Raw genomic sequence first — 14,173 nt, 5'->3', positions numbered from 1 at the left:
TTCAATTTCACCCGGCAGAGCCGATCCGTACCGGTTATTACGGCCTAATGAAAACATCGCCGCCACGCAGGATGCTCGTCCATTCGGATGCGACGCTCGATTTGCCGATTTACCGATTTACAGATTTAACGATTTAACGATTTACCGATTACATACCGCAGTCGCGCCTATAGTAACTTTTCCTCTCAAAGCGTGCGCGCGCGGTACATTTAACATCCACACCTCTGTCATTTGTGCGGAGAGAAGGAAGCTGTAGTCCAAGTCGAAGCGGCGCACAGTAGGCGGGTTAGGGGTAGTTAGTGGCATTCGTGCGTAACTTTTAAACTATAAAAGATATCGCAGTGAAATTTGCACCAAAAAAATGGAAAAATCGTCCCTTTCTAATGATTTACCAGAATTCAATATATTGTAGGTTTATTTCATGTTTCTTTTTTCAAGAGTTTCAACTTAATTGTTATAAAAAAATGAAATTTGTTTATTTAATGCGCTTTAAATGATTTAAATTGCTTGTTAGGGAAACTTCGTTTCCGAGTTATAAGTAAAGGTCATATAGTACTATTAAAAATTGTGAAGAAATCTACAGTTCAGTTAAACAGATTTATTCATTTATTATTAATTTATTCAACGGACTAGGGCCCAATATATACATAAATAACGCAAAAATGTTATTAATTTCTAGAAAAAAACGGAGAGAAAATATTAAACAGGGTCGTCAGAGCATCTCTAAGAAGGAAGCAGTTTTTTCTGGTGAAAAATGCTATCATTAAAATGTGCAACTTTAATTGTTCGACTCAATTACAATTTTTATTAAATATGATTAAAGTTTTCAGTTTCAAGACTGATGGACATTTAGGAAGTACTTAATAGGTACACATTCCGCAGATTTCGATAGTAGAAAGTTGATTTTACGTCCGAATGCCCCTACTACCCTTATTCCGACCACTGTGCGTCGTCACTTTGCCTACGCAACTTACACGCGCGTTCCTCGAACCTTTCAATGGTTGACGAGGTCCGCGAAGGTTGTACGCGACAGGCCACATTTTCAATTTGCTCGTAAACTAGGAGGAAAAGCGACGCACGGGGGTTGTCCGAGGGGACGGCGCGGTGGATGGCGCGCGAGACAGCGAAACTCTCCCACGGAGAAGGATCGTTCGGCACCGTTCCTGGAACGATTAGACACGGAACAATGGGGCCCGCGGAACGCACGTGGGTCGTGACGCGCGACAAAACCGCAAAACGCGACCGTGATTAATCGTCCTGCTCGCCCTCCGAGGGAGAGTCGAGGGCCGCGCGCTGGCAACGCGTCCTGCGCTTTCTTCCACTCGGCTTCTCCTTTTTTTTTCCTGCCCCGGTGTATATACGTTTCGTTCTGTTCGAGACCTCGTTGTCGGCGGTTCCGCGAGTCCCTTCGTTGCCGTGTGACCCGCGGCAGGAGGCAATCACGAGATAAGAGCCACGCGCTCCGAGAGCGCTTTCCACCGGGACCAGCGACACGCTCGTAATCGGCGAAAGAACAGCTCGAACGAATCGAGCGCTCGAGGAGAGAGGGGACGGGGAAAAGAGGGTGGAAGCAGGTCCGTCCTGGTGTAGGTATGCGTTAGACGCGGTGCAAGTTGGGAGTTGCAAGTGTACGGGGGCAAGACACGGAGGCGCCGGAGGTGGTCGGCCGTCCGAGCCGACCACGCTGCTCCGACGCCAATATTAATTAAACGATCCCATAAGCGCCTAACAAACTGACTGTACGTTAGGCGGTTTATTGGGGTCCCCGAGCAGGACGTTAAAATGTTCCAATCTTAATTAGGTAGGTGTTTACAGGAGGATAATTCGAGTGGCCTTAAGCCGGCGCACTGTTCACTGTTTCTGCAGGACGCGGGCCACCGGCCACGAACGCATCCTCCGACCGCCTCCCCTCTTACTCTTCGCCCGAGATACTTCTCGAAAGGATATTCCCCCGATGTACCCTCTTTCTCGTCGTCGTCGTCGTCGCGACGTTGCCTCGTCCGCGCCCTTTTTCTTCGTCCAGCTCAAAGGACGAAGGACCGCGCCGCACGGTAGGTGGAGGAGGTCGTTGAAATCTTTACGGTTCTTCCAGCTTCTTGGAATTTCTTCTGCCTTCCACCACCACCACCACCACCACCCCCCTCCGCCCGTTTCGCCGGCATACTGGTCTTGCGTAATTAGCCGCGCGCGTTCTTTTTTCTCGAAAAGCGGAGACCGAGTGGGGCGGGACGAGCAATTTTCGCTCGGAATGCGCTCCGGATAAACTTTCGTCGACCCTCGGAGCAGGGACGATAATCGAAGATATGTCGTAGTCCAGTGAAATTAGGATCTGTCTTCGGAATAAATCCCACCAAGCTAAATTTTGGTGTGGGCCTTTATTTGGTCGTTTTAAACAATACGTCAAAAGTCCCCATCGATCCGACCGCCGCTAAATATTTTACAGAGGGTTGAAAAAATAACTGTTTTTCGCGAATATCTCGTTATCTAGCAGTTTTGCGACAAAAATAGTTATTATACAATTTATGGCCTAGGTAATTCTCTACAAAAAAGGTAGTATGAGTTTTTTCGTAGGAGTAATGAGAACGTCAGCATCAATGGATGTAGCACGTGTAAAGCAAATAGAAAGAACAAGTGTAGGTTTACTGCTATGCTGTCTCAAAAATTGGAAGCTGCCAAAATCAACGTGAAACACGCTCAAGACGACGCTGCCGTTCACATTACTCCTACGGAAAAAAACTCATAGTACCTTTTCAAATGTATGGGGGTTGAAACTTGGTAACCCGACATACATGAAAATGGTTACTCCTACGAAAAAACCCATACGACCTTTTTTGTAGAGAATTTCCTAGGCTATAAATTGTATAATAACTATTTTTGTCGCAAAACTGCTAGATAACGAGATATTCGCGAGAAACAGTTGTTTTTTCAACCCTCTGTGAAATTTTCAGCGGCGGTCGGATCGATGGGGACTTTTGACATATTGTTTAAAACGATCAAATAAAGGCCCACGCCAAAATTTAGCTCGGTGGGAATTATTCCGTAGATTGTGCAGACTTCCGTCTAATTTCACTGGACTATAGGAGCGGTTAGCGTTTCCTCGCGACGCGATCTTCCGCGTTCCTCCCACGAATGTGGTGATCGCTCCAATCCTGAAACGAGGCCGGGAAATCGTCTATCTACGATCTGCACGGTCTCCGCGCCGCGGGCATTCGCCGTCATCGGATCCTTATCGTGCGCGTATAATTCGATCGGGGAAGGTTTCGGCGTAGACCGGGAGGCGGGCGGGGAATTACCGTCGCAAAGAGGTCGTAATTTGCCCGTGGCTCGCCGCGAGCCCGGGCGAGCTGAACACAGTCGAACCGAGGCGTGTCGTAATTATCCGCCGCATAATATCGCTGAGTTTATTCCGCGGCTTTTTTCTCTCATTCTTCAGCAGCGTGGAATTTCGTTTTATCGGCGCGGCACTCTCGCGGGGAACGCGTCGCCGCGCCGGCAGGTAAGCACCGATTCCAAACGAGTGGAACTCGCTCGGCGCGCAGAGCGAACGCCGCGCCTCGTTTCTGATTTATCGCGAGCGCTCGCGATCCACGCGCGATCCTATCTCCTCCCGCTTTACGTTTTTTCCTATCTGCAAACCTTGTCTCGGGGAACTTTATCGAGCCTCGCGAATCGGTCGCTGTGTCAGTGAACCCTGCGCTGTTAAATTGCGCGGGTTAACCCTTGCAGAGCCGCGCGTACTCTTCGCGGGAAAACGCCCTCCCGCTCTTCGCATCGCAAACGGACCGGGAGCAGAATCAGCTAGTCGTGTACGACATCGGCGGAGATTCAGCGACTCCGGCGGAAATCGCAGACGGTTCGCAGTCGGTGGAGAAGGAGACTGGAGGAGGAGGAGGTGGAGGACGAGGAGGAGGAGGAGCGGAACGAGGCGGTTGCTCTCGGCGGAGGCAGCAGGACGATAAATATCTCTGTGCGGTCGCGTAGCGAGCACACGACATTGTGGGCAATGGTCGTAAAGCGACGTGTTGGCGAGCCCTCACGGGCCGCGGTTCCCTCCGCCCTGCACACGCTCCGCTCTGTTCCCGATGCCAGATTATACGCGCTGGACCGTGGCACCGACAACTTCATCCGCGGGGCGCCTCTGATTTATCCTTATTAATAAAACTTTAAAGTGCTGTTAACATGTGCCGGAGGGTGGCGGTGACGGCGAACGCGCCGGAGAGGCTGAGAGAGACCGAGGGAGAGGGGCGCGAAGGGTGGGACACGACCGGCCCGAAACAGACAGAGACCAGCCACGACTGGGCAAGTATTGCGCTTTCCTCGCTCTTCGCTGGCGGCCCGGACACCCAGCCAAAAATCCACCTCCGCCGTTACTTCCGCTCTCGATTCTCAGTGTTCGCGGATTCTAAAACACTTGAAACAGCAGATTGAACACTTTTTGACCGACTGTAGTAAAAGTTCGTGGAAAGTTGGAGAGTTGATTTGTTAGTGGAAGCCAGCTCGGCGGAAATGTGAAAATTTCGCAGGAGTCGGGGAAATAATCGAAGCGTGTCAGAATTTAAGACAAAGGGTGAGAGGGAAGCGGAAGATGGCGAAGGCTAAGGTATCGCGTGGTCGAAAGTTTCTCCGGCGAGTTGGAGCACGCATCGCCGCGCAGCAGGGTGCTCCGAACCGCGCCACGGCTGGGGGGGCCAGGGATGTGGGGGTCCCGAGGATTCGAGCAGCGCCTCGACGAGATATCAGGCATTATTAAAAGTACATAAACACCGCGAGGTAAAACGCGAATTATGGCCGGGGTCGGCTGTGAATTAAGACGAGGCGACGACGGAGCGATGAGAGCACGAGATAAAGAGAGCCATCGCGGACTTACGTCTCACTGCTTCTGACCCTCTAGGCCCTCCGCCTCTTCGTTCCTTTTGTTATTTGTCTACTTACGTGATAATCGCTTGTACCTATGAAGGGGACTGGGTATAAAAGTTAACCGCGTCGGGGATGGGGATGGAAAGGGGAGAAGGAAATGACGGCACTGGTAAGCGAGGAGAAATGTGCCTATACAACGTTGCGTGTATTCTAAGAGATTGGTATTAATAATTAGAGAAAGAAATCTATCATCTGGAGAATGATAGATTCTTCTCTTTCTTTTTTAAACGATTTTAGCCAGCTTCGATTCTCTGTTTGTTTGCAATGCTTGCATCTATGGTTCAAATCTGGCAACTCAAATTTAACCCACTTCCATCAATCCAATTGTCTTAACACCTTGCAGGTCCCACGATTTTATTTGAAGTGAATTTTTTAACACCATGAAAATTGTAATACAAGAAAAGAATTATTTTTTAGTTTTCAATGCATTTTAGTTTAGTTTGCAGTGGATATTAAATAAAATCGTTTAACTTAAATTTTTTTTTATAATTTATAAGATGTATTTTATGGGTTTTAGGGGAAATCACTCTTAGAATAAGCGATGTTGTGTTGCTCTGAAAACAAAGTATTCATTTTCATTATTTTAATGCTCTATTTTGCCAAGTACAGTAACGCTTACCTGAAAACAAAGAAACGACAATTAAAGTTTATTCTTCAATTTGTCAATCCCTTTTTACAAATTTATACTAATTTGATTTTCACTCTTTTACGCTCGCTCTCTTTATATCCCACGTGTTTTTCTTCACTCCCCAAACTTCTCTCCCCCGTAAGTCGGTCTCTACTTACTTGGGGGCGCGGCAGAATTCGAACTAAAGAAGTATATTTCCTTTACATATTTTTTTCCCTCTCAGCCCAACTCTTTTCTCCGTTTGGAATCGGATCGCGTGGTTCGCAGGACTTGTCGATCAGCTGGTCGAAGATGGGGACGCGGAAGAACGCGATAACGAGATTTTCGATCGAAGGGGTTCGAGGGATGCCAGGCAAGCTCTAATGAAGCCGTTTTCGTGGACCCACCGTTGTCCCGTGGGTGGGAGCGTGAATCGTTCCTTTATCGCGGACGCTCGATCTGAGATCGACGTTCAGCTCCGCTCGATCGGCTATCGATCCTCGATGGAACTTGAACGTAATTCACGATCTCCCGTCGTCTAGGGACCTCCTCGAACGTTCAGCCCCGTTCCATTGCCGATTCCCTGCCGCGCCTACGATCCCGATCCCGATCCCGATCCCGATTTCGTTTCTCCTCCCCCTTTCCCTCCTTCTCCTCTATTCGATCGGAACGGAGTCGACTGAAACGGGGGGACACTTTGGCGAGGAACGGAGTGCGTAGTCCCCTGCAATGTTTTCCGGGACCGAGACGCGTGCGAGGGCAAAGGGTTCCTCCCCGTGACTCGTTAATCGCGCAACATTTTTGTCGTTCCGAGAGTCGAGAACACCGCTCGGTTATGAAAATCCACGGAGAACGAAGCGGCGCGGCGCGGCACATGTCTCGTGCTTGTCCCCCTTGCCAAAAGGCTCATGTCGCGCGTCCACCCACGATCAGGAGGATATGGATGCGAGCAGTTAGCTGGCGGGACGCGACGGCCCGCGACGCGGTTGAATCATCGCGGCCCTCGCGATAACGCGACTCGTGTTCCCGTTCTGCTGCCTTTTACGAGATTAAATTACTCCCTCCGGTCGCCGCAACTGATTCACGATCTCTCTATTCCCCGTTGACGAATGGCTGGCGTTCAGCGGCTACTTAAACACACGCACCCGTACGTTAGTCGATGAAATTGATCGGCCACTCTGCCTGATAAGGTAAGTTCAGGTAATAAGGCCCACCTATGTTTCTATAATTTTTTTTAAAAAAACTTGTGCATATTTTTGAAAACTTTTTTTTTATAGAAATCTATGGACATTAAACTATACACTGTAATAGTTGTAACAATATATGAACACAACAAATACGGAAATTAATAGGATTTTAAAAACCTTATAAACGGGCTTTATTTCCTGCAGTGCAGGTAATAAGGACCACGTATTTAGTATGTACAATTCGGGCAAACAAAGACAGCTTCGACCTTAGGTGTGAGCCCAACGCATTCCTCCTGTATCCAGGTGAGACAGATGACACACTGTAGCATATCTGTCTTGAATGCAGTTTTGCATAATTTGCAAAACCAATTGTCTGCACAGTTGCCGTCCACGTTTTCGCTGGAGGTGGATGGCATGGGCTCTTGTTCACACAATCTTGTCTTTTTTCTTCTGGTTGAAGTGACAAGTGCTTGGGAGCTCTTCTCAATATCGTTCCTGCTTTGGAAGGGGTCTCTGGTTACTTCCTGAGCCTTAAAGCCCACTTAAAATATTGGTGGGCCTTATTATCTGTTTTGTCTCTTCCTCATTGCCGAGGTTATATGTTAAGCGTGCACTTTACAAAATCGTCAATTTTCTAGGAATATGTTGCCAACATATGTTACTTACACATACCTATAGTTGCACAGTAATTGGATAACGAGTACTCCCAATACAAAGCCAATAAACCGACGTAATTCTTATAATCGTAGCAAGTTGCCGGCGAAACATTTCTTGAATTTACAGCCGACAAATGTTATATTAATCGCGTGGGGGTGCTTCGAGCGACATTTCGTATCTAGTAAAAGCAATAGATCGCATTAACAAGATCGTGGATTGACCTACCAAGGATAAATTACAGGTGGGCCTTATTACCCGGACTTACCTTATTTCAATTGGAACTTCAGTTCATATTAGCAAAGCTAAGTTTCATATCGCAAAGCTGGATGGAATATAGGGTGTCAATAATCTAGCTAAGTACTCTGTCTAAGTAATTATTTTATTTCGCTGTCAGTGTTTGTTAGTTTCTCGTACAGTTGCAGAGAATTGGTACATCATTAGATTAGCAGCAAAGTCCATCGACCACGGGGGTTGTTTGCCGTCGGTAGTTGCGAGGGGGCTTCCGATCCATCGGGAAACGTAAATAACTGTCGGATAGGAGAGGAGGCATCGCGCAGGTGCATCTCCTTGGGTTCTCTATCTTCGGACACTAGAGAACGTTTATTACACGACGACCGGTGGAAACAGCCCCACCTCTGGACGCGTCGGTCCCATCTCATAAACGGCCCCGTTTTACGATCCCCAACGGTGGTTTTCGCTGCACTTTTTGCCGCTTGCCGGAGAGCTTACCTCCCGGTAAAGGGGACTCCCGCTCTCTCGCTCTCTCGCTCCCTCGGCGGAACACCTACCGCGATAATTACGTGACATTTTGTTTTGCGACCGCAGGGGATTTTTTCCTCGCCTCCGTTCCGACCTCGCGCGTCGCCCCGAAACGCCAGACTCCTCTTCTCCTTTCGCTCCTCGAACGTCCGGCGTGGCGCGGCGCGGCGCACGGCCTGCCCGTCTCGCCCGTTTTAATTTCGTCTATTACCTTTAAATTATCCCGGCCGCCGACCACGAGTAGCCTAATTTTTATCGTCGTCGGACGGGAAAAAAACTTTATCGCGCCGAGCTCGCGCTACTGCGATACCTCTGTCTGGTATCCTCGTGGCGGAGGAAAGCCGGGTCAGTCGGTGCAGAGGCGCGACGGGGAAAGGAGCTAGAAAGCCGACGGCACGGCTCCATCGATTAAACCTCGCATTATCCTGGTCGATTCGTAATTATTGGGAATCGAGTCAATAATGAGTCCTTGGGTGCGTGGCGCGAGCCATCGATAAAATATCAATTTCGGTAATGGACGGTGGTTCCAGGCAGAATTTCGAGTAACTGCGTCTCGGGACAGGCTGAGGTGGCGCGGGCGAGGAGGCGCGAGGAGGAGAGAGGAGAAAGCGATTTTGACGCCTCTCTTTCGCGGCGGCCTTGCGGCATAATTACGAGGCTCGCGGAACACGGCGCGGCACGGCGGTGGGTCCAGTGAGGCCCTTCTCCTTCTCCTTCTTGCACCGAGTCGCCCTCGTATCCTCGATCTTCGTCCTGAGTCGTTTCACCCTCCTCCACCCTTCGACCGAGCGTCCTCCCCTCGCGGGAAGCATCGGAGAGGAGAGGAAGCGCGATTCCTGGTTCGCGATGGATCGGGCGGAATCGGGTGGTTCTCCGGAGTGAGAACAAAGAGGCACGCGGGTACCTCCCGAGTCACCGATCCGAGCGGTGTATGCTAATTTACCAGGAATCCTTGTGCTTCTTCTTCGTCTTGTTCTTGTGGTGGTGCTGCCGCCTCTCCTTCTTGTTCGTCCACGGCCCGACAGAAGAATGAGTCGAGTCCTCGGATGACCAGGTGGTCCTCTCTTTGCGCGTACACACCCGAGTGCTCTCGACTTTTTCCCTCGCTTCGCCTTCGCTGCCGATGATCTCGACGTCGAATCAAATCCGCCGCGATCCGCTGGAGACCGTGGAATCTCGCTTTATCTCGATAATCTCCAGTCTACTTCCCAGAACCACCTCCTCCTTCCATGCCCCGCGATTTCCCTCTTCGAGTATCGTCGCGTGACATTTGCGTCCACCGCGTTCCACATTTCCGCCTTACCATACCTTTTCCCGCCGCGTTCTCCGCGCCCGCTCGAATCGCTCGCGGCGAATCGACGGTAAAAAAACGCGTATCGAGGAATCGGGATCGGGTCTCGGGCCACCGCGACCGGAGGCGGAGACCGACCTTTCGTTTTGACGCCTGAGCGGATTCTGCTCGGCTGCTCGCAAGATATTTCCAATATCGTAAAACCATTAATTACCAGGTGGACCCGGTGTCGGTGTATCTGCTCGCTCTGCCTCCGAACGAACCTTCTCCTCGATCTCTTCCTCCCCCTCCTGGCCCTCCTCCATCGCCTCGACTACTTAGGTGGCCGTCGCTGGCCAGGATGATGTATTTCGGCGTTTTTGCTCGACATTAATAATAACGTCGCTCGGTCTCGGGGCCTCCAGTCACTTCTCTGGTGAAAGGACCTCTTTCCTCCTCGGTTCATTACTGGTCCTCGATTTCCGTTACCTAGCGCCTCGATCTCCCTCGCGGCCGCTCGTCGCTTCGCCGATTAATCGCGTACCCGACTCCGGAGAGCCTTGGGCGCTCTTCCGCCGAGAGGTGATCGAACCGTTCTTTCTTTGGTGTGTGTTTGGAAAATTGGAAGAACTGCCGATACCGATGCCAGGGAGGACAGCAAGAACGCAGGGGGGGGATCTACCTGGTCATAGAGGAGACGTCGCGCCGGGGGTGGAAAAGACACCGAAACATCGCGAGAATTCCTCCTCGGTGCCGTCGAACTTGGTCTCCGCGCAGCCAGAGGATCGCAGGGAAGGGAAAGGGGGCGAGAGATAAAGCTAGATAGGATAGGAATCTGGTTGTCGATGAACGCCTCGGAACACGGTGTACGGAGAATCGCGATCTCGTGCTTTCGTTCCCACAGTCGACGGGGACGTGGATTCCAAAGGAGATTCCCTTTGCTCGTTCCGCGGAAGACAACCAAACGTGGCGGTAAGAGGCAGAAGGGGTGAAGGGGCGAGGAGGGCTCGGGGGGCAGAGGAGAAGTGCGCGCGAGCGAGCGAGCGAGCGAGCAAGCGAGAGAGCGTGGACGCGCGCGAATTCGGCTACCAGCAGCAGGAGAGGAGAGGGGGAGGACCGGCGGAGCCCCTATAACATGCCAAAACACCGATAATTCGACCGTGTGGTCTCGAACGTCAGCCGATATTCTTTCCCACGGATGGCCCTCGGAAAGGACGACGAGATCCAGGACCCGCCAAAAGGGATTCTTGCCATTCCGGCAGGGTATGCCCTGGCAAATACGTCCACGATCCACCTTCCTCCCAATCGCAAAAACGATAAATTAGTTGATTTACTCGCCCGTTTTTTATCACAAATAATTCCTGCCGAGGACGAGGCCTCACCAAAGTGGAAGATTAGCGCAACAGGAAGCACACCGGCTCTGCTTCTCCTCCGCCTCCTCCCCCTCCGCAGTGCCTTTTTCTTCGTCATCATCCTTCCCTCCGCCTTCCCGTTTCTACACCGTCACCGTAATCATTTACTTTAACCCCTTTCTGTCCCGTCCTCCTTTCACCTGCCCTTTCGAGTTCACGCAACCCGAAATCTTCGGCATTGGCTCTCGTTTTTTTTTCACAGAACAGTCATATCACATCACAACCCACGCTATACCAGTCCTTCACCGTTCTCACATTAGGGTAAAGTAGCCGAAGTAGACCTCTCCTAATATCAGAGCCCAGCTTATCTCCGCTACAGAACTCTTCAATGTCATAGCGATGCTATTTCTTTACTAACTAACCGTATATTTGTTGTTTCGTTCGCACAGTGGCGTTGTAATTAATTAAGCGCGTTCAGCGAGCACATATTTCTGAAATACGTTGCAGTATGATTTTGAAGTGATTCGATTCAATTATAAATACCTCGAAAGTGGTAAGTGTATAATGATTTTCACAAATACTGTTGTATAGCGCTTGCAATGGACTTTAAAATTTGCTATTTAGTTGTATAGCATTAAATGACGAAGACTTAACTTCGAAGCTACTTAATAGTTATCACGTTATTGTTTCCGAATATAAGACCCGTCAAACTGATGAGAGTGAGGAAGCATTTCTTTTGAATAATGAAAATTATGACACAGAATGCTTGTGTTGCACAGGTCTTTATTCTTCAGATGAGACCTGTGAACAATGGGTTGTTATAACATGTAAGTACAATTTGTAGATTACGTGATCTCTTGTGAGCTTAAGGCAGCCAGCCTGGTCACTGTAGCATGGAAAAAGTGAACGGCAGTAGGCGGAACGAAAGCAACGAAACTTGAAGGGTTAGCGGTTAGGAGAAGACGGGAGAGACGATAAAATCGGGGCAGAAAGGCGGGCGAAACGGCACGCGGCGCGTCGTGGCCGATCACACGCGCGTGGCATCCCTGATGGCCTGATGGGATCCTGTTCACGGAGTGACGCGAGTCCCTGTCTTTCGGCGGCCCTCGATTGTCAACCACGTCCACTGAATTTCGTATTCGTCGGGCATAATGAAGGTCTGTGAAGTTGCCACTTCCAAATGCGAATTTTTGGAAAAAAATCAGTGGCATTCGTTTGTCCGCCCTTCAAGGAAAAAGTTATGATCAAATTAAGAAAATTCGTCATCGGCACACTTACGAACTATGAATATTTTCCACTTTATTTTAGGTGGAATATGATTGTCTACGTTTCTCCACCCAAAGTATTCCTTTGCCCACCCTCCGGCCTCGGATTATTAATAAGTAGCTTAATCTACCAAGTGTTGCGCGGATGAAACTTGGATTATTGCAACGCGGCAATAATATCGTAATCAATCGGGGAGCAGGCGATAGCACAGACAAGATCAGTCAGCTGCGTACGGAGCCTCTTCACGTTCCGGTAGTAAATGGTTAGACTTTTCTTCCACAATTGCCGGATTAAACGTATTCCCGATCTTGACAGTCTCCTCCTTCCTTTCCCCTTAACGACCTACTCTGTCAACGGAACAGGCACAGTAGCGTACGATGTCGAAGTCGCGGTCCCGAAGCTTTCGTTTCTCCCATACAATTGGTCCCACTGCGACGGGGAGCAGCGCGCAACCATCGGCCTGGAGGGATAAAGGGTTTCGTCGGTTTTCATGACACGCACGCCCGTCTGTGCTGAGATTTCTGTCCAGCGGAGAGAAATTGGCACGCGCTGGATCCAAAGGTCGAGAGAACCGAGTCGTAGAGATGCTCGGAGAACCGCGAGCCTCGTCATCCGAGGGACAAACTACGCTTCGGTGTTTCCCCAGGATCCGTGAAACATTCCGGGGCGTGGAACGAGCCGCACGCGTGATGGTATGCGTAATAATAGTAAAACTGAATGAACCCACTCTGGTCCTCCGTCTCCGGTATACACAGTGCCCCATTAAAAACCGATCCACGAGTTCATCGGTATTAAATTATGGAGGGTCTCGGAAAAATGTGTGTAATGTCTTATAATGAATACTAAAGATTTACTGTGTATATAACAACACACAAAAGCTAACACAGAGAGCTAACCTTGCTATCCTAAGGAATACATGTATACCCATGGACATCAGGATACACCTCCCTCGGAAACAGTCAAGTTTCGTCTGAGAAACTCGTCGATATCACTAAGAATTTGTAAGTGATTCGCGTAGATTGATCGAAATAGGACACCCTGTATCTCGATGGTTCTCGAGTCCTACGGACCCGTCCTGTCTACGTTCGAGAGGAACCAGGTGACGAGGAGCGTGGGGGCAGCGGAGTAGCGGGTAAAAAGCCGAGCTCCTGAGGGAGGCGGTCGCGTTGCCGGTGCTCGAGTGACCATGATGGAGACGAGGGGGTGGTCGGTGGAGAGATCAAACGCGCCGCCGTGAGAAGTGGCCCGGCTGCTCGAGATTCTTGTCTGCCGGGACGCGCTGGGAGCTCCTCGCGCAGCAAGAATTTGTTTTAGTAACGCGGTCAACCTACCCTTCCTGGTGCCACCTAACTCCATCGAGAGCGAGAGCGCGCCCGCGAGAGTGAATCGATCGAACCCCCACGTCCGGTTTTGCGCGTTCTTAGCGCTCGGACAGCTGGAGGCTTGATCGATCGTGGAAGGAAGCGCGCGGCGGATCGCGGTCGATCGTCACGCGGCCACTTGTAATGGCCCGTTCGATCTTGCCGAGGGGAGTACCGATCGTTAGGAGGGAAGGAACGAGGACGAGAGCTGCGGGGACTGGGTGCAGTGCAGCAGAAAGGGTAGGGAAAGGGAGGCGGGGGAGCGGGAGTGTCGGAACCATTAGCGCGGATGCCTGTTCGTATGCGGTCAGAATCCTTTTATCCCGTACAGAGATTCCTGCGGGATTCCTTCGTTCGTTATCATCGCGTGCACCGCGCGGCCAAGGAGAAATGAAACAAGGTAGAAACGTAGGAGGAAGGAACGCGATGGGAACTGGCCGCGGGGGAGCGACGAGAATGGTAGAGGGTTGGCGGGCGGAGGAGGGGGTTCAGGGGCTGAGGGACAGAGGGCAAGAGAGAGAGAGAGAGAGAGAGAGAAGAGAGTCGAACCAGTCTTCTTCGGGGCACGGGCCTCCCACGATATTCGCCTGGCCAGGAGTTATGAAGTCGTCCAGCTGTGGAGAACCAGTTGGCTGTATTTCGCGGGGGGACAGGTCCCCGCGCGGCAATGGTGCGCGTCGTGCCGCGTCCAGACGTCCACGGACGTCCAACAGTCCGGTGACGTCGCGCCGCGCGTCTCACCGATCGCCTCCGGGTGATGCGGGGAAAGAAACATTGCCGGGCATTGCCACTTTAAC

The sequence above is a fragment of the Andrena cerasifolii genome, chromosome 5, assembly GCF_050908995.1.
Source record: "Andrena cerasifolii isolate SP2316 chromosome 5, iyAndCera1_principal, whole genome shotgun sequence".
Classification (NCBI taxonomy): domain Eukaryota; kingdom Metazoa; phylum Arthropoda; class Insecta; order Hymenoptera; family Andrenidae; genus Andrena; species Andrena cerasifolii.
Note: the sequence above shows the minus strand (reverse complement) of the source record.